The sequence below is a fragment of the Crocodylus siamensis genome, chromosome 4 (genome assembly GCF_052110815.1).
Source record: "Crocodylus siamensis isolate JL-2025a chromosome 4, ASM5211081v1, whole genome shotgun sequence".
NCBI classification, from domain to species: domain Eukaryota; kingdom Metazoa; phylum Chordata; order Crocodylia; family Crocodylidae; genus Crocodylus; species Crocodylus siamensis.
Window position 1 is genome coordinate 132,443,732 of NC_143398.1, and position 23,708 is coordinate 132,467,439.

General features: G+C 46.8%; 1 protein-coding gene across 2 annotated transcripts in view; it reads right to left on the bottom strand.

Annotated features, from left to right (window-relative positions):
- Positions 1 to 21,980, bottom strand: part of CDPF1 (cysteine rich DPF motif domain containing 1) — a 34,304-nt gene extending 12,324 nt beyond the window's left edge. Inside the window, exons 1-2 of one of the 2 annotated variants that reach the window (XM_090043811.1) lie at positions 21,436 to 21,980; positions 8,341 to 8,441 (exon numbers count right to left, since the gene is read on the bottom strand). The gene's annotated coding sequence lies outside the window, so the exon portion shown is untranslated. Of the gene's footprint in view, positions 1 to 8,340; positions 8,442 to 20,573; positions 21,415 to 21,435 lie in introns of those variants that run through there. The other variant, XM_090043812.1, reaches the window with a different exon arrangement.
- Positions 21,981 to 23,708: the final 1,728 nt, after the last annotated feature.

The window sequence follows — 23,708 nt, forward strand, 5'->3', positions numbered from 1 at the left end:
GAGACCACCCAGCCCTGGGCAGCCAGGAAGGCTCGCACCTTCCCCCTTAACCCTACTGTGCAGGCTCAGGCAGCTGCCCCTTAGCACTTTTACATGTGCTCCAGGGGTCAGGGGGGTGGCACTTTAATTAGCGTGGCTCTGAGAGCCACTTGAATTAAAGTGCTGCAGCATCTCATGTATCAGTATCCCTGTGCTTAAAAATGGTGGTGGCAGCACTTGAACTAAAGCTCATTCATACTCATGGCTATTGATATGGCCTGTATTTTTCTTCTAGTAGTTTACTGTAATGTAGATACAATGTAAAATGTGTATTTAAAAAAATAGTCAAACAAGAATCTACATGACCACTATATTAAAATATCTTTCCTTTTGTGTTATTATACACTGATGGTGATCCCATGCAACTGAGTAATTTCCCTACGGCAGTTGTTTTATTCAGTTTTGTGCATGGTAAAATTGAGTACTTAATTTCAACATCATGTGTTATGCTTTATTTATTAATGCACAGTGTAAACATTTAATGGGTCTATTTATTAATGCTTTTTGATACATTCATGTTTATAATGGGGTGTGGCAGGTCCCCAATTTTGTTTGCCTGGGGCCCCAATAAATCTTAATCTGCCACTGATTCTGAATCCCTTAAGCTTTCTCAGAGTGCATGGGGAGAACTAAATGCTTACCACTGGGTTCTGGGTTCCACTGCCAAGGTCATGTGCCTAATCCTTTGATGCCTATATTTTTTTTTTTACACTCCTTGTTTATCAAATAAGCCTTTAAGGGTTGATCTTTAGGCCTCTCTTGAAAATACTAGTCAATGAGTTAAAAATTGTGCTTTCTCTAGTCCCATGCCATTTTAAGTCTGGGAGACACCCTTCAGGTATATCATAAAGCATATGGAAATATATTTTATCAAAAGCATATGATATTATGTTTTTCATATGCACAGCCAAGTGTGACCGAATTTTGACAAGCCCAGTGCCTGCATACACCTGCACAGAATTAACACAGAGCCATAAATTAACTATGGATGCTTGTTTGCGTGCAGGGTTACCCAATTTGAATGCACAAATATGGGCATGCCTCTTCGGCTGCTTGAAAATTATCAACAAGGCATTCTTCCTGTACAATCTGAGATACAGTTATGACCATACCATGCTGCAATTCTGTCAGACCTTATCACCCAAGCAGAGTTGGCCTGGGTCAATGATTAAATGAGAACTCTGTCTAAAACATGCACCCGGGCTGCAGAAAATGGGGCTGAAGATCTGGCAACTGGGACCCTTCCTTCGGAACTGGTACCAAACCAGCATCCTAGCACAGTGTTTAGGCAGAACAGTGCTGCTAGAGATGCTGTTGTAGATGAATAAGAAATGGCACCCTGGTCATTTGTCATTAAATACCATCATCCTCCTGCAGAACAGCAGGTGGCTCCCATGACAGACTGGAGTCAATGAGGCTCCACAATGAGCAGTTCATAAACATAGATCAAAGAGCAGAATCAGGCCTTAACTTTCTTCTTGGTCTGTTAACCCAGATTTTCTTCTTTTCATATGTTAATGGTACTATGACATACTAATAAAGTCAGGTGCCTTCAATGTCTGAGAAGACTACAGTGTGTGCCCTGGCTATCTTTTATATCTACTTCATGTTGAGATTAACCAAAATGTTCTAAGATCTTTGAATTAGATTTGGGCTGTGTATCTGGTATACATTATTTCAGACAAATTTAATTTTACTTTCTTAAAGTCATGTATGTACAAAACATGCTAGAGCTAGGGAGAGAAGTTACACACAAACTGGTTTAAGTGAGCAGAAACTGGTTTAAGCCTATGATATAGGTTCAGTGCACACAGACCTGTTTTCAAAATGAATGAAACTTGTTTGAGATCAATCCGATACCAATTCAACCAGGTTTAACTGATTGAGATCAAACTGGTGTATGGAACTTCTGTCCCAAACCCCTTCCTGGTTTAAGTTAAATCAGAGTCCCTCAGCATCCCAGGATGCTTTGTAGCCCTGGGCTAGGCTGTGCTCTCTGCTCCAGTGGAGCAGGGCTGGCCCTGCCCCTCTGCTCCCGATCCAGAGCAGGGGCAGGCAGGAATGGGGGTATGGCCAGACACCAGCCCCCTAAAGGAAAGGGGGCAGAGAAGAGGTTTATTCCCCACCTCCCTTCCCTGTTCCATCAGCATGGACCTGCCTGGCATTTCTCCACTCGCTGCTCCAGCAGTTGGGGCATGGTCAGCCCAGCAGTAGCCTCAAGTGAACTGCCCAAGGAAGAGGTTTAATTCCCCTCTCCCTGTCACACCAGCATGGACCCAAACCGGGGTCCACCTGGCACACCCCCCTCTCCCCACCACTGCTGCAGGGGCGGGGTTGTGGTCAAACGCCAGCCAGCACAGCCCCTGAGGCAAAGGGTGCAGGAATAGGGGTTATTTCCCCGTCCACTCCCAGGGGACTGCAGCTGGGGTCTGCTAGCCCTGACTGCCACATCAGCTGATTGCTTCCTGCGTGGGGTGAGCAGCAAAATAAGCTCCTTTCCTGCCCCATTCACCAGATGCTGGAAGGACAGGGGAAATAACTCCCCTCTATGCCCCTGTCGCCTAAGGAGGCCATGCTGGCCAGTCTGGTTGCACCCCCACCCCTGCCGCTGGAGCAGCAAAATAGCAGGAACCCTGATGGGGAAAGCACTCCCTATCATAGTTTCCTGGGAGCACGTCTCTTCCCAGCAGGAGCGCTATGCTGCAGGTGGGAGCAGGGTGTGCAGAATGCACGGGGTTAGCGGCAGCACTGGGGCTCAGAGGGGCCCCCTCAAGGCTCCCCTAGTGCCATTGCTGCCACTTGCCCCGCATATTCTGCGGCAGATCTGCCCGCCTGCTCCCACCCACAGTACAGCCCCTCTTCCAGGAAGAGCCTTGCACTTCCTGGGAAACCATGAGAGGGACTGCTGTCCCCATCAGGGTCCCTCCCCTCTCACTGCTCTGGCAGCAGGGGTGGGGGCACAGCTAGAGGCCAGCCAGCAAGGCTCCCTTAGGCAACAGGGCATGGTGGGGAGTTATTTCCCCCCTCCCTCCTGTGTCTGGTGGAGGGGGCAGGGAGAAGGCATATGCCACTGCTTGCCTCGTGCAGGGAGTGATCAGTGGAGGCAGCAGTGAGGGCTGGCAGACTCCAGCTATGGTCATCCAGGAGTGGAGGGAGGAATAAAACCCCTACCTGCCCCCTTTGCCGCAGGAAGCCATGCCGGTTGGCATCTGGCCACAATCCTGCCCCTGCAGTAGTCAGGGGGGAGTGCCAGGAGCACCCCAGCTCAGGTCCATGCCTGTGGGACAGGGAGGGGGGAATTAAACCCCCTCCCTGGCCAGTTCACCTGAGGCTACTGAGAGAGCTGGCCATGCACCCCCAGTACTGGTTCCCTCCAGCCAAAAGCATGCTCTAGTGCCCCCCAGCTTCCGGCCTGAGCCATTGTAAGCATGTGCCTGCATTTCCTGAGTCAAGAGGGAATGTCTATTCACTTGCAAATTAGTCTAACCTGCTTATTGAACCAGACTGCAAAGACAGGTAAGCAGCAGGGGTCCAGATAGTCCTGAGAATCGGGGGGTGGCATATGCACCAATTCAAGGCCTTAAACGCCTCTATACCAATGCTCGTAGTATGGGGAATAAGCAGGAGGAACTCGCCCTCCAGATAGCTACTTCAAATCTGGACATAGTAGGGCTCACAGAAACCTGGTGGGATTCATCCCATGACTGGGTGGTCAACATTAGGGACTATAGGCTGTATAGGCGGGATAGAACAGGGAGGAAAGGCGGGGGTGTGGCGCTCTACGTGAAAGAGCAATACACATCCTCAACCAGCAGGATGGGGTCAGAGGAGAGACAGGCTAAAGTGCTCTGGGTCAGGATACAGGGGGGTCATGGGGAAAGGGACTAAACAGTTGGGGTCTACTACAGACCTCCCATCCAAGGGGAAGAGCTGGACTGAGAATTCTTGGGGCAGCTTGTAGAGGCACTTGAGGCAAGGGATGTAGTTGTCACAGGTGATCTAAATCACCCGGACATCTGCTGGGAGGAGCAGTCAGCCAGGTATGACCACTGACAGAGGTTCCTGGCCAAGATACAGGACCTCCACTTAACCCAAGAGGTACACAGTCCTACCAGGGGAAATGCCCTGCTGGACCTGGTCCTGGCCACAGGTGACAACCTGGTGAGGGGACTCCAGGTCCTCGACCACCTGGGCACTAGCAATCATCACTTGCTGGAATTCACCATCCAGCTCAGGGTGTCAAGGGCCTGCAGCAAGGCAGCAGCCTTAGACTTTAAGAGGGCCAACTTCAATGAGCTGAGCAGATTAGTGGGAGAGACACTACGGTCCTGGAGAGTAGGGGAACTGGGTGCCCAAGATGAATGGTTGTTCCTTAAGGAGACTATACTCAAAGCCCAAGGGGTGATGATCTTAACAAGAAGCAAAGGGGGCAAGAGTGCCCAAAAGCCCCCCTGGCTCACCAAGGGCATTCGTGAATGCCTGATTGCCAAAAAAGGAGGCGTACACCCAGTGGAAGGGAGGGGCTATCACCAAAGAGGAGTATACCTCCACCACTCGGGTCTGTAGGGGGGCTGTTAGAAAAGCTAAGGCAGATACGGAACTAGGGCTAGCATCAAAGATCAAGGATAACAAGAAGTCCTTTTTTAAATACATATGGAGAATGAAGAACCCCCTGGGTAACGTGGGGCCCCTGCAAGATATGCTTCACTATCTGGTGGTTACACCAGAAAAGAAAGCAGACCTCTTTAACAAATTCTTTGCCTCTATTTTCTTGTGCAGGGACCAGGACTCCCCTACCAAGATTCAAGGCGGACTTGGGAGAAACTCCACCAAACCTAGTGTCAAGGAGGACTGGGCTAGAGAACTTCTGGAAGGGCTGGACATGTTCAAATCAGCAGATCCAGATGCTCTCAACCCCAGGGTGTTCAGGGGATTGGCAGGGGTTATTGCAGGGTCCCTGCCATGGCTTTACGAGCACTTGTGGTGACTAGGAGAGGGCCAATGTGGTCCCCATCTTTAAAAAAAGGGAAGAGGGAGGACCCAGGCAACTATAGGCCCATTATTCTTTACTTCAATCCTGGGGAAGCTCTTTGAGAAGATTATCGAGGATTGCACCTGTGATGGGCCAGCAGCAGGGATGATACTCCTGGGCAACCACCATGGTTTCATTAGGGGCAGGTCCTGTCAGACCAACCTGGCTGCCTTCTACAATCAGGTCACAAAAATCACTGGACGCAGGTGTCACGGTGGATATAGTCTTTCTGGACTTCAGGAAGGCCTTGACACCATCTCCCACCCCATTCTCATTAAAAAGCTAGGTGACTATGATATTGATGCCTACACAGTCAGATGGATTGTAAATTGGCTGAGGGGTTGTACTCAGGGAGTGGTGGTGGATGGGTCATTTTCGACCTGGAAGGAAGTGGGCAGTGGAGTCCCCCAGGCCTCAGTCCTTGGGCCCACACTGTTCAATTTCTTTATTAGCAACTTGGACAACGGGGTGAAAAGCAGCCTGTTTAAATTTGCAGATGACACCAAGATTTGGGGTGAGGTGGGCACACTAGAAGGGGAGGACAGATTACAGTGGGACCGGGACATGTTACAGGGGTGGGCAAATGAAAATAGGACGGGATTCAATAGTGACAAGTGCATGGTGTTGCACTTGGGCAGTAGGAACCAGCAGCATGCCTATAGGCTGGGGAACTCTCTTCTCGAAAGCACGGTGGCAGAAAGAGATCTTGGAGTCATTACTGACTCCAAGATGAACATGGGCTGACAATGCGAGAACATGGTCAGTAGGGCTAACCGTACCTTGTCCTGCATCCACAGATGCATCACAAGCAGGGCCACGGAGGTGGTCCTCCCCCCCGTGACACTGGTCAGGCCACAGCTGGAGTACTGCATCCACTTCTGGGTGCCGCACTTCAGAAGGGATGTGGACAGCATTGAGAGGGTCCAGAGGAGGGCCACTCACATGATCCAGGGACAGCAGGGCAGACCCTATGAGAAGCTACAGGACCTTAACCTGTTCAGCCTTCACAAGAGAAGGCTGAGGGGAGGCCTGGTGGCCATCTATAAACTTACTAGGGGGGACCAGCGGAGTTTGGGAGAGACCTTGTTCCTCCTAGCGCCTCCCGGAGTAACAAGAAATAACAGCCATAAGTTGCTAGAGAGTAGGTTTAGACTAGACATTAGAAGGCACTACTTCACAGTCAGGGCAGCTAGGATCTGGAACCAACTTCCACGGGAAGTGGTGCAGGCTCCTACCCTGGGGGTCTTTAAGAGGAGGCTCGACACTTACCTGGCTGGGGTCATTTGAGCCCAGTGTCTTCTCCCGCCCAGGGCGGGGGGTCGGACTAGAAGATCTACAAGGTCTCTTCCGACCCTACATCTATGAATCAATTCAGGCTCTGGCTTTTTTGAATGTCCCTAGCCCAGATGGATCACTTGTATGATACCCACATTTTTAGGTAACCCAAAACTCCTCTTCTGTATAGCTGGTAGCAAAACAGAGAAAACCATATACTAAATGAGGTTTGTCTGGGAATGGAGTATGAAGTTTGCACTGCCAAATTTACACAAAGCAAACTGATGGTAAAGATTTCAGAGGCAGAGCAACTGAAGATCATTTCACTTGAGGCAGGATTTTCGCACAACTGTAGTCCGATTTAAAGACAAGGTGACAACATACTGTTCTGAACTGAAGTAGAGAAAGTGCCTACTCACTCACAGCTGCTGTCACATAGAACAGAAGCTGTTCAATGGCCTAAATGGGGGGCTGCTAAATGGGAAAGAATGATACTTATGTACTGACAAATTTCTGGCCAGGCTGGTCAAAAAGCATGTGATTCTGCCTGCCAGGCAATGACTGAATTAGGTGAACCCGCAATGATTTCCATTTCACTCCAAGTGATGGGCCACTTGTTACAGCTTTGCTTAATTGGAATAGCTTTTGCCCTAGGATCCTGTCTATGCAGGGACACTTTGGACCATTGAGCTTTTTTCCATGTGCAAGTGCTACAGCACCAGGTACTTTGAAAAGTGCCCAGTGCTACGATGCTTGCAGTTGTGTAAGTGGCAAAATGCACATCACCACGAAGAAAATAGCAGTGGTGCACTTTTGAACTAAAACACCTTGGAGGTGCTCTAGTTCAAGAGCGCATCGCTGCCATTTTCTGCACGTTGACATGCATTTCACCACTTATACAACTGCACGCAGCACAGCTCAGTGCATGTCAGCTCGCATACAACACAGACTTCATTAATCAAGTCTACTCCACAGTGGCATATCTCCAGCATGCTGCGGGACAAAAAGGTATGTGTATAAATGTCCATTAAGACCAATTACCTAACTGCAGAAAGTGAATACACACAAGTCAAAAGTGCATTAAACCTACGGCTGGATGCTTTCATTCAGAAGCCGAGAGGCTTTATTTTATGCAGTTACAAAATAGGCTACTCCTTCAGAATGAGCATGCCCATAGGGACTTAATAAGCTTTTTCCTTATGCACATTAACTTCACACTTAAGTGAATTTGACTTAACTGCTGTACAGAGTAGTCCTAAGGCATGTGCCCTGAAAATGCTTTCAGTACTCTCTCAGGGCTTGTCTTCACTGTCAAAAAGCTGCATGTTTCCTCAGGGTAACTGAGCAAATATCAGCACACCTGAGGCAAAAATATAATTAAGGCACTTCAATTTTACAGTCAAGTAAACTTGTCAAATGGAGACTTATCCTCACAACTTTAGTTGACAGCGACAACAGATTCACTACTTGGAAGAAAAGATGTCTTCTCCTTTTAATACAGCATACGAGTAAATCAGGAATAGCTTATTTGGCACTCAGGGTATGGTCTCTCAAAGTGCTAGAAAACTCCAGAGGAGGAAGAACATTTATAAGGCTAATCCTTTTATAATAATCATAGGTGGAGCAACAGCTTCATTAGTGCAGGTGTTTACAAGGGTTACTGTGTGGGGGGTGGTTTTCGTTTTTTTTCAACAGAATTTTTTAAGAACCAGAGAGATATCAAATATATACAAGGCTAGTGGTTACTGGAGGAATTGTTACTACTGCTTGATTCTGAGAACATGCAGTAGTAGCAGAGCATGTAAGCATCTACTGAACTTCATATCCTTTGAAATGAATGCAGTTTTTCATATGGTTAACATTAAGCACGTTAAAATGCTACTGGATAAGGACCAGTCATGCTGATGATGATGCAACACAAATATTTTAATGCAATACCAAGAAAACATTTACAATCAAAGAAAATAATAATACAAGGGGATATTTCCCAGTACCTTGGTCTGATGAACTGTGTGGATGTGACATAGGAGAATGGGTCTCTTGGGGCTCCTAAAAACTTCAGTGCAGTTCTGCTCAGAGAATTTGGCTACAAGGACTGGAAAAAATGCCAGAAATAATCAATCACCATAACATTGTCAGTCAGTGGCAGAGTAAAGAGCACAGATAAGTATCAGATTTTATTTGCTTCAAACCTTATTACTGCAGCATATTCTAAGCTACTCTTGTTTCTCCACAGGAGCCTTGTAATCATTACAGACTTAGAAGAACCATATAATAATTGTACTGCTATAAACAGCTATAAATTATAATTGGAGAAGGGTGTCAGAAAATCCTTGCACTGACACACCTTTAATCCTCTTAAAATAAGTCTGTTCTGAGACTTGTTTTTTCCCTGCAACAAGTTCCCAGAGTATTTATAAGCAAGGATCTACTTAAATACTCAGGCCTTTACCCTGTGATATGTTGAGTGCCCTCTATTTGGAGTACATGAACTGTTCAGTGCCTTGCAGGACCTGGCTCCTTGTCCCTTATCTAGCTGGTAACAAATTATTCTGGAGTGCTTTGTCTATTCTCAGTAGGAATGAATTTCAGTATTGAAGATGCAATCATTTCCCTCAGAAAATTAATCTGTGGCCACACAGATCTGAGTAAGGTTTTTCTCTTTTATCCATTACTTTTTAATTAGCCTCTGCCTGGAAAAAAAATCCTTTCTAGTACCTCTGTGTTAATGCCATCCAGGTACCTGTAGGTGACCTCTTCATTGTCTCCCTACTTTTCCCTGTTAATAGGGCCCTTCCTTTCACCTGCCTTACTTTGGCTTTGGGCAACAAGCCAGCCAAGGAACTAGGAATCAGGGGCTTTCCCCCACCCTTTTATTCCAGGAAGTCATTTTCATGAGTCTAATCCTCCCTTCTCTGCAACAACCTACTCCCTGAGGACAGGAGGGTGTTGCAATATTGCTTACCTTATTTACAATGAAGTAATTGTAATCAGGACAAGGTTCAGCCTCCCTCCAGATTGCCAGAGCCAGATTCATTGTTTGAGCTGGGCTTGTGGCTAGCCCTAACTCTCCATATCCCATCGGGCAATATGACCTGAAATCCACAGAGTCCTAATGATGCTTTACGCATCAAAGTGAGCACATTTATTAAAGAATTCAAGGAATCTTTGAATATGAATAATAAGATTTAAGAAGGGAGAGTTGTAGAACAGGACATTATATCAGATCCCTTCCTTGAAGACCTTTTATCTCCAACTGCAGTTACTTGTCTTGGTCTTGGCTTACAGACCATGAGCCTGGGGACAGGGCAAAAAGTAAAAGGCTTTAAATTGCAACACAATCTATTTAGGTTAGATGTTGGGAACTTCCTAATTATTTGGGCAGTTAAGCCCTGGAAGAGATTACTTTGGGAAGTGCTAAAACCTGTCTCAGTAGAAATGTTTGAGATGAATACCTGAAGGGAAGGTTTAGACAGCGATGATCCTGTCTTGAGCAGGGCAGTGGACTTGATGACTTCCTGAGGTGCCTTCCTGTCCTATTTTTCTAAGATTCTTATTATATCAGGGTATAATACACGTGAAGGGGCAAGCAGAGAGACCTATGTGCCCTCTAATGCATCCTGAAAATGGCAAAAATGCTCCAAAAATTACCCACCAGAAAACAGTAACTGCTTGGAAGTGTTTTATGTTGAAGTGCTTCCTGTTACATCTGTATGCTGTATGGATCCACCAGCATGCCCACAGTGCTCTGCTCTCCCCATGAGAAAGGGAAAAAGCAAGGCAGACTGTCAATGAATGCTCTCCTGTGTGCACTGGGTCTGCTCTCCTGGAGTGCCTCCTTCACCCTGAACCAGGAGGTCCCCTTAGCTGGAGAGCACACCACTGCATGCAAGCATGGCAATTTTGAAGTCTAGGCAAGGGGCATGGCAGGGGCTTGTACATCTGTTTACAGTAGAAGTGGTCCATTTCTGAAGCACTTCATTTTAAGTGCTTCAAATGTTACATCTGTCCCCACCCTTTTACAATCTCTCATGTATTTCTAACAAGTTAACAAGGCAGAGAACATTAACATTTAATAAAAAAATCTAAACAAAATACTTCGTAATTGGATAAGGTAGGCTGCCAGCTCCAATTAAGAGTAGATGCCCAGAAAAGAATTTCAGTACAGAGAAGCACAAATGGTGCTCTTACCAGGGCTCGCTACCCTCTGGTGGATACAATTTGAACTACAAAACTGTGATAAATAGCATTTTACTGTTAATACCTAGTGGCTGTGCAAAACTTTGAACTGCGATTTGGATTCAGATGATTTGGAGGCTGAATCTATTAATCTGAATTGAATCACTAGAAGCTTTAAGCTTTCTGAATCAATTTGGAGCTTCCGGATCGATTTGGAAAAGATTTGGCAATTTGGATATTCAGCCATAGGGCATAATGAATTTGACAAGAAACCCCTGCACCTATCTCCTTGAAACTTGGCAGGCTTTGTGGCCTCAGCAAGAGCTACAACCCCTGAAGTTTTCACCCCACTATGGCTTAACACGCACACGTGGCATGAGTTTTGCTTTCAGGATTTTGAGGTGCAGTTTCCCAGAAACCCCTAAACTTATCACCTTTAAGCTTGGCAGGCTTCATGCTCTCAGGAGAGACTACCATCCCTGTAAGTTTCATCTGAATTGGTCAAAAAGAACCAAGTTACAGATATTTCATTCATTCCCCATTATACTCAGTGGCTGAATCTCCAAATCAGCTCTGAATCTTCCGAAGTGATTTCGCCGAATTGAATCTCTGGCATCCGAATTAGCGGAATCTGAATCAAATAGTTCCCTATTTTCAAAGGCCTACTAATGGGGATTCTCCTTTAGCTCAAGTGGGTTTTTTTCTTCCCCTAAGTGTGACTTGATTTTAGAACTCAAGGCATGTGATCAGAATAAGGGATAACAAGCTGCAAGAAAAGCAGCCACAAGTGCATATCAATTCTGCCATTTGACTTCTCTCTTCTCTTTCCCTCCCCTGTAGGTCCTAAGCCAAACAAAAAACTAATAAAGTCAGAATCCAGTTTTCAAGCCCGTGATACCTAAATGTGCTTTTGGGTGATTAGAGTCTTCCCCAATCTATGTACTGTGCAGGTGAGCACAGCAAGACACCCCACATCCTGATCCTTCTGCTGGAAACAAAACAAACATAGTTTCTTAAGGCTCAACTGGACCTAGCCTTCATGAAAACTAGACAAATCCAGATAACCTGAGATCTGTTCCCACTAAACCTGCCTGTCGCATTCAGAGGCCCTTAGAAAGGAATGGCATCAGGCCAACTCCTGTGCTGACCTGACTTTCTCACGACTTCAGACATTAATGTACTATTAATAACATTGATTGTTCATATTGTTAGATTAACTTTCCCAGCAGAGAAGGATAAGAGAGCATGCTCTCTACATAATAAATAAATTAAGAAGCTTTATTTCTCCTTCTAGAGAAGTTATCGAGCCCCATAAGCACAAGTGAAACTACTAATGGACAATTTCATCTTAGTGCATTTAACAAACACTTTCCAAGCTTCTTTAAAAAACTGGAGTATATTGGCAGGTGGGATTGCATAAATATGCAGCAGGACCAAACACAATGTGTTGGGAAATAAGATACCAGCTCTGTTAAACTAGTCGTGGAGGGGATAAATATAGCTCCAGGGGTTTACTTCTTGGTACTAAGCCATCTTACTGCTGTACATGCATGTGAATGTTATAAAGTAGGTGCTGTGAAAGCTGATGCCAGGTTTCTTCCTTGACCAGGCAGAAATCCAGTGTTAGCATATAGGAGGAACTGGCTGCTCTTCAGTAAAATCTGAATGAAAAGAGCCTATGGTTTGCTTAGTACCAGCAACTGAATAGCCATGATTGTGTTCATAGTGAAATGCTGCACAATGCTCTAACAAAAATGTGGAAAGAACTTGGGTAAGAACAATCTCAAAACTGCAAAAAGCAAAGTCCTATACCTAGGTAGATTGCTTTTTTACAAATTAAACCCCCAGACATGCACACTCAGGCACTATCCATTCTCTTGGAAAATCTACTGTAGTCTACACCTCTCATGCTAATCAGATTCTCAAACCCACCCAGACTAACAAGAGCAGTGAGGATAAGCAAATAGCAGAGCCTGATCCTTTCAGGATAGGGGACAAGTGGGGACGTTTGCTCACCTGCCTCTGGCTTGGCCACCGCCAGTCTATAAGTCCCTTCTGACAGCAACTACAGGGAGCCTGGGTGCAATGTTCAACTGCTTGAGCCCTTAGTCTCGCAAACCAGGAGTCCCGGATTCATAACCTGTGACCCAGATTCCCAAGCATCTTCCCATCCCCCTGGTTTGACTTGCACAAATACTTCTTCCTTCCTACCCAGTGAAAGTTTCCCTTTCCTGGGGAAAAGTCTAGATGTTTGGGGTTCTCAAACAAGTGTCCCAAAGCCTAACGATATATGGCAGAAGTCTTCCAGAAAAGTTGCTCAAAAAATGAGACAAGACTGTAGTGCTGCCCACATACTACCTCTGGGCCTTTTCTTTTTCTTTCTTTTGTTATGATTGACAATTGAAGTAGATGTTCCAACTGTAGAACTGCCCCTGTCTCCACCACATTAAATAAGGTCTCCCTACTGGGAATTTGTAGTTCTGTGGGTATGCTTGAATATGCTTAGTTATCTGTTGGTGTGCTGAACCTGTCTGCTCCTATGAAGAAGATTCTTCTTAATTTTAATCCACTACACTGGATACATTTCAGCTTCCTCTACATCCCCACAGCTGAGCTGTGCCTTTCTTTTCCTTTTCCAGTGATTCTTGTTTCTTCACTAGCCTTAAATGTTTGGCAAACATCACCAAACAGGGCCCAAAACAGTGAGGTCACCATGGCTTAAAATGCTGTTGACTGTAAGGGCCCAGCCTAATGAGCTATATAGCAAACTAGCAAATTGCCTGTCAAGAATGATGGGGAGGGGGCGGGGGGGGGGAGCAGAGGCCTGCATCTGAACCCCTCCCCCCACCTCCTGCCTCAGCCCAGCACCGCAGCCGCTCCTGGCCTCCCCCCTGCCACTTCAGCTCTATCATCTTATGGCCATTGTTCCTGGTTATTCCAAGGGGTGCTCTAGTAAACAGAGCATTTCCTATTCCCTGCTGCCCTGCTGGTGAATTTTTATACTGCCACAAGATCCCCACCCAGCCTTCCCTTGCAAAGACTGAAAAGGTCCAGGTCCCTCAGCCTTCCCTGCAGGCCTCTAACCATATGAGTGGCCCTCCTCTGGACCTTCTCAATGTTGTCCACATCCCTCTTGAACTGCAGCACTCAGAACTGGATGTAGTACGCCAGCTGCGGCCCGACCAGTGCCACATAGAAAGGAAGCATCACTTCCCTAGACCCGTTCATGATGTACCTACTAAAGTGTGGTTAGCTCTGCTAATTACTTTGTGACACTGACGACTCATATTCATCCTGAAGTCAACAATGACTCCAAGATCTCTTTCTGCTGCTGTGCTGCTGAGAAGGTTCTCCCCCAGCCTATAGGTGTGCTGGTGATTTCCTCTCCCTAGGTATAGCACTTTGCACTTGTCTTTGTTGAACTGCATCCTATTCTCTGCCTGCTTCTTGAACCTGTCCAGGTCTGCCTGGATTCAGTTTCTTCCCATCAATGTGTTTACTTCACCCTAAAGTTTGGCGTCATCTATGAATTTGGACAAAATGCTTTCCATGCCCTCATCCAGGTCGCTGATGAAGCTATTGAACAGCACCGCCCAAGGACCGAGCCCTGAGGGACCCCACTGCCCACATCCTTCCAAGTCGATACCGACCCATCTACCACCACTCTCTGGATACGACCCTTAAACCAATTTGCCACCCACATGACTGTGTAATCATCTATGGCACAGCTGTTCAATTTGTTTATAGAAATAGGATGGAATATCATCTTGAAGGCCTTTTTAAAGTCCAAGTACATGACATCTACCTCGACTCCTGCGTCTAAACATTTAATGACCTGGTCATAGAAAGAAACAGTGTTAGTCAGGCAGGATCTACCTGCCATGAACCCGTGCTGGTTGCCCTCCAGCATTATATTACCTGCTGGACTCCTACAAATGTGATCCTTGATAATTTTTTCGAGGGTTTTCCCAAGGATAGAGGTGAGACTAACCAGTCTACAGTTACCTGGATCCTCCTTCCTCCCCTTCTTGAAAATAGGGACCACAATGGCTCTTTTCCAACTGTGCCAGTGGCTCTGCTATGACACTGGCTAATTCTTTTAGCAGCCTTGGATGGAGCTCATCCAGTCCCACTGATTTAATACATCCAGCCCCTCCAAGTGTCTCTTTACTAGGTCAGCGCTGACAGTTGGTGGGCTGGTGTTTCTCCTGCTTCTGTCAGTAATGCATTTAGGAGATGTATCTAGATCCGTGTTCAAGAATACAGAGGCAAAGAACTCACTGAAGAGCTCTGCTTTGTCCCTCCTGTCACCAGTTGCCCTTGTCTATCCTGCAGGGGTCCTATGCTGCCCTGCACCTCCTTTTTGCTCCCTATATTCCTGAAGGACTTTTTGTTGTCCCTAATTTTTGTCGCCAGCCTAAGTTCTAATCCTGCTTTGGCCTTCCTGATTCCATGCAAGTGCGATCCAAGGAGGTATACTCCTCCTTGGTAGCTACCCCGTTTCCACAGCCTGTATGCCCCTTTTTCTGCCCTTAGGCTTTCCTGGATTTCCCTGTTTATCCAAGAGGGCTTCTTGGCCCCTTTTCCCACTTTTCTATGCAGTGGGATTTGCTGTCACCTGTCCCCAAATGATCACTTTCTTGAGCAACGACCACCCTTCCTGGACCCCCATTTTGTCGATGCTCTTGAGCTTGGATGCCCCACTAACTAATCTCCTAAGCACTCTGAAGTTACTCTTTCTGAAGTCTAGCACTTCTGCCCTGCTGGTTACTTTTCCCACCCATCACCAGATAGTGAATTCAATCAACTGATGGTCCCTATCCCCTAGGTTACCTTGTACCTGCAGATCCCCCACAGCCAGTACCAAGACCAAGGTGTTTCTGCTAGTGGGATCGTATATCTCCTGCTTTAGGTGGAGGTCTTGTATGCAGGTAAAGAACCAACATGAGTGGTTAGTTCTGGCTGACTGCTCCTCCCAGCAGATGTCAGGGTAGTTTAGGTCACCCATGACAAACATATCTCTCAACTCTACAGCTTCTGAGTGCTGCCTGGAGAATTCCAGGTCTATCTCATTCTCCTGGTGTGGCGGTCTATAGTATACCCTGCCACTACCAAGTCCCTTTCCCCCCAACCCTCTTGTAACCTAACCCACAGTACCTCAGTTTGGCCCTCCTCTGATCCCATCTTGATGAGAGAAAATGTATATTGCTCCTTAAACATAGAAAGCAACGCTCCCTGCCCTTTTTTTCCCCCCACTCTATTCCATCTGTACAACTTACAACCTTCAATGCCTACTACCCAGTTGTGAGTAGGGTCCCACCAGGTTTCAATTACCCTGGGCTATGGGATGGGGGGCCCACTCCGGCCCCTGGATCCAAAAAGTAGGACAGGGGGGCTCCAGCCCCAGTCCCACTGCTATGGCGGTGCTCTGCAGTGTGGGGTGCAGTGAAGCTAGTGCTGAGCAGCCGGCACCCCACGCCCCTGCTGCCTCCAAGGAGCCGAGGCAACAAATCAAAGTGTAAATAAAGCGTTATAGATAGACAGACTGAGGCTTTTATTATATTAGAATTATGGCTTTGGACTAGTATTATGCGTAGTTTGTACTATAGACAAGTAGATACAAAAGTGCTGCTTAAAACGGTGTTTATTGAGTACCTATGCTAAAACTTGCAGCAGTTTCAAAAAAAAATAAAATGCATCAATTATGAATGAACTAAGTCCAGGAGTACCCACTGTAAATTTACCACAGACATTTTTTTTAAAATTCATTGTTTTTCAAATTTGGCCGTCACTTGTGTGTGCTGAGAGAGAGCAGGGTCTGACAGTCAGAGGGGAAGAAGGGGTGCAGGAAGAAAAAGTTGGGAAGGGGGCGGAACAGAGAGCAAAGGAACTACCTGACTCCTCAGATTTATTTTCCCTGCTGTAGAAGTGGGAAGGAGGATACACTCAAGGCAAACCTCCAATAATTAGATTCTGTACCTGGAAAAATTACAAATTTGATATAATTTTCCAGGTACAGAATCTGATTATTACAGGGCCATCTTACATTCAAGTAAATATGGTAGTTTTCTCTCAGCCTCAGTTCATCATCTGTGAAGTGGGTAAAACAACTTGCATAGCAAAGGTGATGCTGCAAGTCAATGGCAGAGTTTATAGACTCTAAATCTCCTGGTTGTCACATACCATATCTATTAAATCAAGCACTCTCAGTCAAGCTGCTCTTGAACAAACCAAGATCATTTGTGCCCTTGTACAGTGGACCTCTAGCACAGCGTCTCTCAACCCATGGGTCGTAAACAACCTTTAAAAATAGATTCTCCTTTAAGGGAGAAAAACATGGGAAACCATGGCTTTTTCCTTGTGGGCTGGCAGAGTTCCAGCCTGTGAGGGGCTGCTTGGGGCCTCCCCCACAAATGCTGCCCCTTTGCCCCCACTGCCCCACACAGTAGGGGGCTAGGGCCTGGGGGTGAGGGGCCGCGGGTTAGGAGTGGGGGGCACTGGGTCAGGGCTGGCCATTGATATTTACAAGTGGGTCCCAGTACCAAAAAAGGTTGAAAACCACTGCTATAGGAAACTGCTTTGCTGCTTTTTAAGGGAAGGGACATTACAATTCTGATTTTGTGTACCCAGGTTTTGAAAGGAATTCTCATTATGCCAACTGCTGGGATGGGATATCTCTTCTCTTCACCTGGGAAACCAGAGCACATCTCCAGGAGGAAGGTAGGGGACCCAGAACCTTTCCTGTGGGCACCCAGAATACAGATGAAAGGCTTGTCTACATAACAGCTGCACTACTTGAACTGTCTTGGTATAATTAAGTGTCTATTCCCTTTGTATGGATGCCATTATATCAAAAGAAAGATAACTGAAGACTGTAGCTTACTCCTGTGCAGAAGGGAATACCAATAACATATATATTTATCTGTGCTCCTAAATTCTTAGGGGTTCCAGTGATGATATAGCCATATCAGGTGGGGGAAAAAACTACATCCTAACTGAAATACCAACTCAAAAATCTAGGGGTAGACCAGATCTAACTGTACTACATTGTGCAGGCATTTTGTAATACATCTATAATGATATTAGCCTCTTTCTATGAAGTACTATAGAGACAACTTTAAGAAGCATCTTTGGTAAATAAATTTCAGATGACATGCCAGGAGTCATTCAACAAACAACACACAAGCACACAGAATTGTTCCCAAGGGCCAGGCTACCTTGGAGACATCAAAAAGTTACTCTCCCAGCTCGTGGTGTTCTCCCTTGACATATTTGTAGGTGGCTATCAAGTCACCCCTCAGCCTTCTTTTACTCAGACTGAACAAGACCAGATCCCAAAGTCTCTCCTCATAAGGCCTATCCCCCCAGGCCCTTGATCACATGGGTGGCCCTTCTCTGCACCCTTTCAAACTTGTCCACATACTCCTTGAAATGCACTGCCCAGAATTGGACAGAGTACTCCAGCTGTGGCCTCACCAATGCTGAATAGAGGGGGAGGAGCACCTCTCTGGATCTATTGGTGACACACCTGCTACTGCACAACAGAGTTCTATTTGCTCTGTTGGAGATTTCATCACACCGGTGGCTCATATTCATCCTCTGGTCAACTGTCACCCCCAGGTCCCTTATGGATGTAGTGCCAGCTAGTGGACCACCACCCATCATATAGATATGGTGAGGGTGAAGGACCCGGCATTTGTCCCTGTTGAACTTCATCTGATTGCGTTCAGCCCATAGGAAACAGCCTGTCAAGATCATCCTGGATCTTTGTCCTGTCCTTGGGCATATGCCCACAGCTTGGTGTCATCCACAAACTTAATCATTGCACTTTTCACTCCCTCATCCTGGTCACTGATAAAGTTGTTAAAGAGCACAGGCCCAAGCACTGATCCCTGGGGGACACCATTGGAGATGGCCCTCCAGGATGAGGCCACCCCATCAGTTACCACTCACTGAGATCAGCTGCTGAGCCAGTTGCCAACCCACCTCACTGTAGCCTGGTCTAAGCCAGTACTCTCCAACTTAATTGAGAGGATTTTGTGGGAAACACTATCAAAGGCCTTGCTGAAATCTAGGTAGGTGATGTCCACCTCCTGTTCCATGTCCTGCTGCTTAATTACCTGGTCATAAAAGGACACCAGGTTTGTTAGACATGACCTCCCCTCAACAAAACCATGCTGGCTGCTTCTCAGTACCCCACCAGTTGTGAGCTTGTAGTTGATGTCCTCCTTGTCTATTTTTTCAACGATTTTTCCCAGGACTGAATGGTCTATAGTTAGCAGGGTCATCCCTCTTTAAGAAAGGAAAGATGGATGCCATGTTAGCCATCTTCCAGTCGTTTAGGACCGCTCCTGAGTTCCACGACTCTTTGAACAGCCTCACCAGGGGCACCGCTATGAGCTCAGCCAGTTCCTTGAACACTCAGATACAGGCAGTCTGGCCCAGCCGACTTGAAAATGTCCATATGATCTAAAAGTATTTTCACCTGTTCAGGACTGATTTTATGTGGACTACTGTTATTGCCATATTCTCTGTGCCTCTGGACAGGTGATGAGTTCTCACCCAGTTTCAGAAATGCTGATGCAAAGTAAGTATTAAGGAGTTCTGCCTTTTCATGGGGGTCAACTGTGGGCTTCCCCTCCGTATTCAGTAGGGGTACCACAGTGGAGCTTGATTTTTTTTTTTTTTGCTCCCTATGTACCTATAGAAGGATTTTTTGTTGTGTTTAACTTAAGTTGCCAGTTTCATTTCCATGCATGCCTTGGCTTTCCTTGCCTCATGTTTACAGACCCTGGCTGTGTAAGCGTACTCTTCTCTGGATGCTGAATCATTTTTCCATTGCATGTACGCTGCTTTTTTCTTTTTGAGAAGTTCCCTAATGTGTCTGTTGAGCCAGGCAACCCTCTTGGCCCCTCTTCCACTTTTTGACTGCATAGGGATAGCCTCTTTTTGAGCAGTGAGAATAGTTGCTTTGAGGAAGCGTCATCCTTGTGGCTCCCAGGTCATCGAATTACTGGTTGCAAAAGGCCTTACCAACTAGACTCCTAAGGTTGCCAAGGTCTGCCCACCTGAAGTCCAGGATGCCTGTTCTGCTGATAAAATTCCCAGCCTTTTGGTGGATGGTGAATCTAATCAAATTGTGATCACTGTCACCCAGACCACCTCCAATCTTCAGGTCACCTACCATGTCTTCCCCTTTGGTCAGCACCAAGCCCAGAGTGGCTTTACTCCTAGTTGGCAGACCTCTGGAGCAAAGGGTCTGGATGACAAATAGCACCTTTTATTCCTCGCAGCAAGGAGTCTCCCACTGCAATCACCCTACGTTTCTTCTGATGGTGGCTGTTCCTGTCTTGTCCTTGGTGCAGAGAATGCAAATGCTTCTTCCACTGATGGTGTGAGAGCTGGGTAGTTGTTATGTGGGGCTATTGGTGGAGTGGCTGACAGACATTGTAGCTTTGGGCCTGATGTGACCAATCTCCACGCTATGTCATTAGGGGCATCTTGCTGGAACTTGCTCTTCTTCCTGGTCTCAGTGTCATACTTTTCCAGGTGCAGTGTCTGGCAGTAAGCATCAATGTCCTCCTCGTGCTTCCTGATGGCTCCCAGTCTGCTTGCCTCCTACTGGAGCTCCTTCACCCAGCCCTCCAGTCTCCACCAGTGAGCACATCCCACAGTAACATGCTGCCTCTTCTGGGCATATTCTGCACTCAGTGCAGGAGCAGGCTGAATTTTAATTAGACTTTTTTCACATCTGTAAGCAGCCTAGTAATTAGGACACTGTGAGCAAATGGGAGATCCACTTTTAGTTCCTTCCTTTCCCTGAGGGGGTTCAAATCTCTCTCTTCCTAGGGAAGGACCTGGCCACTGTCCAGAATTCAAGATTCAATAGGCAAAGAAGGTGAGAGTGCCCAGTGGGCATTCCCTGAGATGGGCCAGATCTGGGTTCTAATCCCTGCTTCCAATCCGGTTTCTGTTTTACATTAAATAGCCATGAGAAATTACAGGTGATTACATGAGTTAAATCCATCCTTGGAGCAGGGACACTTACCTCTAAAAGAAAGTTTCCAGTTGTGGAGGGTGGTACCTCCTTGCAGTCTGGAAGTGTTCATTCAGGGCTAGAGAGTGTGGGATTTGGGAGCTTTTTTTTTTGTTAGCTAGCTGCAGCCAATCATGCTGATTTCAGTTGACTTAACAGGCTGGCTCTTTTGGACCCTATGTGGAGTTACCTCATTCTACCCATGCACTGCATGAGGAACTTGGGCACCTCGCTCTAGATTCTACTCTAGGACCCAGATACCTGAGTTTTTAGTGCGGGGGGGGTTAGCAACTCACCACAATTGGCACGGGCAGCCTGTGTGTGCAGCACATGGTAGACTGGGGAAAGAACAGGCAGCACAGCAGGAGATAGGACAAGAAGCACAAAGCAGAGCAGTAGAGCACAGGGCAGGGATTAGAAAGCCGAGTAGCTGGGCAGCCAGGGACCATGGGGCTGGGAGCAGAAAGCCGGGCAGCCAGGGACCATGGGGCTGGGAGCAGAAAGCTGAGCAGCAAATCAGCCAGAGAGCATAGGTCAGAAAGCTGGGAGCACCCTGGCAAGCATAGCAGCAGATCAGGCAGGGGAAGCAACCTGGTGTAGCACTCGGGAACTGCAGGAGGGTAATTTGTGACCTGCCACACTGGTTGTTGCCTGCAGCTGTAGTGGCTCCTCACAAGAAGCTGACACCCCTGTGCGCATGGCTGTGCTTCACCCTGCTCCACCCCTCTTCACAAAGATGCTGCCGGGGACAGCACCGCATGAAACACCCGGGGAGGACCAGGGTCCCCCTAACGTGGGAGGGGGCACAGGTTCTAGCTCAATACCCGACGCCCGGACATAGGACGGAGAGGAATGGCACGACCCCCCCGCTCACCTTGGTACGACCCCCAGCGAGAACGTAGCCCGAGGCGCCCCCTGCTGCCTGCGCCGGCCTAGCCCGCAGCCGCACAAGAGAAACGCGCTTCCCCTTCGCGGGCTCCGCCATTATGACGTCACCGCTCAGCGTGATCCTCTCTTCCCGCTCCTTAAAGGAACAGTGCTTCAAAGCCAGCAGATCTTCGTTAGCCGTAGCGGGCAGCGGAGCTGCGAGGCTGCTGAGACTCCCTGGGTAGGGGCAGAGCTCTCGCACTGGGTGGGTTTGAAAGCCAAAGATTTGGAGAGGAAGGTCATCAACTAAACAAAGCAGACCCCCGAGAAAGCAGCCGCGGGCGCCGCCTGCACTCGTGTCGGTTGACAGAGAAAAAATGATCGGGTTATCAGAGTCCGGCCAGTAAACCTCTGAGATCACCAGCACTTGAACACCTTAGTCAAGCGAGAATTAAATTCAGGACACGTTCCTGTCCGTACGCAGTCGCTGGATGCCCGCGGAGCCAAATCAGAGCTAGGTCAGGCTGTCACCTGTATAAGAGCCTTGGGGAAATCCCCGTCCTACAAAAAGACAGACACGTTCTTTGGCCATTTTGCCTGGCACACCACTGCCGGCCTGGGCTCTAGGCAGCTGGTGCCAACCACAAAGCCCGGGCTGCTCCCAGCAAGCGGCTGGGCTCCATGGTTGGCAGCAGCTACCCAGAGCCTGGGCCGGTTGCAGGTAGGAGGCTGCAAAGATCTGCTCCCGGTTCCGGCATTAGCTCCATACCCGCGGGCGCGCGCGTGCCTCCGAGCGGATGGTGGGCGGGCTGTGCTGCCTCAGGCCGGATCCGCACCATCCCAGGGCCCATAAAAAAGATTCTGATCACTGAATTTCAGTAAGGCATGAGCAAGGGATGAAATAATGATGGACTGAAAACTCAGGAGACCTCCTTTCTTATTCCTTGGCTCTCATGTTTCAAGGTGGGCTTTGCTTTGCAGCTCCAGACTCATCCCAGAGGCATAGAAACAGGTTGATGTCACATTTGCCTTCAAGTTAAAGTTGGACATACATACCATCCTTATTTATGATAAAGATCTTGGGTTCCAGAGCTCCTAATGTCTTGTGTAAGGCCTCTTATAAACAAATCAAATAACAGATCACCAAAACAGCTAATAAAATCTGATTTCCTAACCAGTCTGGTTGCAGGAAACTATAGCATGATTGCAGTTATGACTCTAGTGTTGACTGATTTGTATGCATCACTAGAGAGTGCGTGGGTCACAGCTGCAAGTTCATAACTGACCAAAAACTTCTCTCCACTAGTTTTGATGAGTTTTTTTTCTATTCATGATATTTCTTCAGTATTGATAGCAACACCAAACATCCTTTTATTAAAACGCTGTGTGAACTGTGAAAAAGTACTACTTTTCTCAGTCAGTAATTCATATTTTGCCTATGGTAGAACTATAGATGTAATCGTCTCTATATACACTATTCAAAAAAACAAATCAGGATGAAAAATATTATTAAATTAAATTAAAATATGTTATAATAGATGTTTGCTTTTTAGTATATGATTTTTTGTTTTTTATCTATAATTTGTTAACATGTCTTGAAAGATTTTGTGTGTGCGACCCTCAACAGCTCACCAAAACTTAAGTGGCCTGCCAACCGAAATAACTGCCATAGCTATTACTATGGGCACAGCTAGGATGTTGAAAAGTGGGGTGCAAACAGTGCAGTGCATCATCATACACTTTTTTTCTCCAGGTAAAAAGAAATTAAAAGCTTTACTATGTAACTGTTTTATTCTTTTTCTCTGTATAACTGCCGCGCGGCACTCTCACATTTATGTAACCTTGAAGTCTTGACTGTTAATCAAAATGAGCGCTTTATACTTTTCTCCGCTGGCATTAAGCTACACATGTGCATTCTGTAAATTTAATTTCTTATCTAGAAGTGTCATTTCTGCAGAAACGAAACTTATGTAGAAAATCTGCCTAGCAATTACTGTTGAAAAGAAACTATCCTATCCCTGTATACTTAGCTTATATCATAGTTAGTGTCACAGAGGCAGTCCAACCAACATCTATAAAAGAGGCAAAGAGGCAGGAAGTAGCAGAGACGACAACTGGAAAACTCTGTAGGCCTGATCACCCTGCAAACCAGTTCTCAGCCTCCCCGTCTGGGTGTATCCCAGCGAAAACAAAGGCCTCGAAAACCCGACAATCGACAATCGACTCACCGCGTTACAGTTTGTATTCTATATCCCATTTATGAGCTGTTGACCAGCTCTG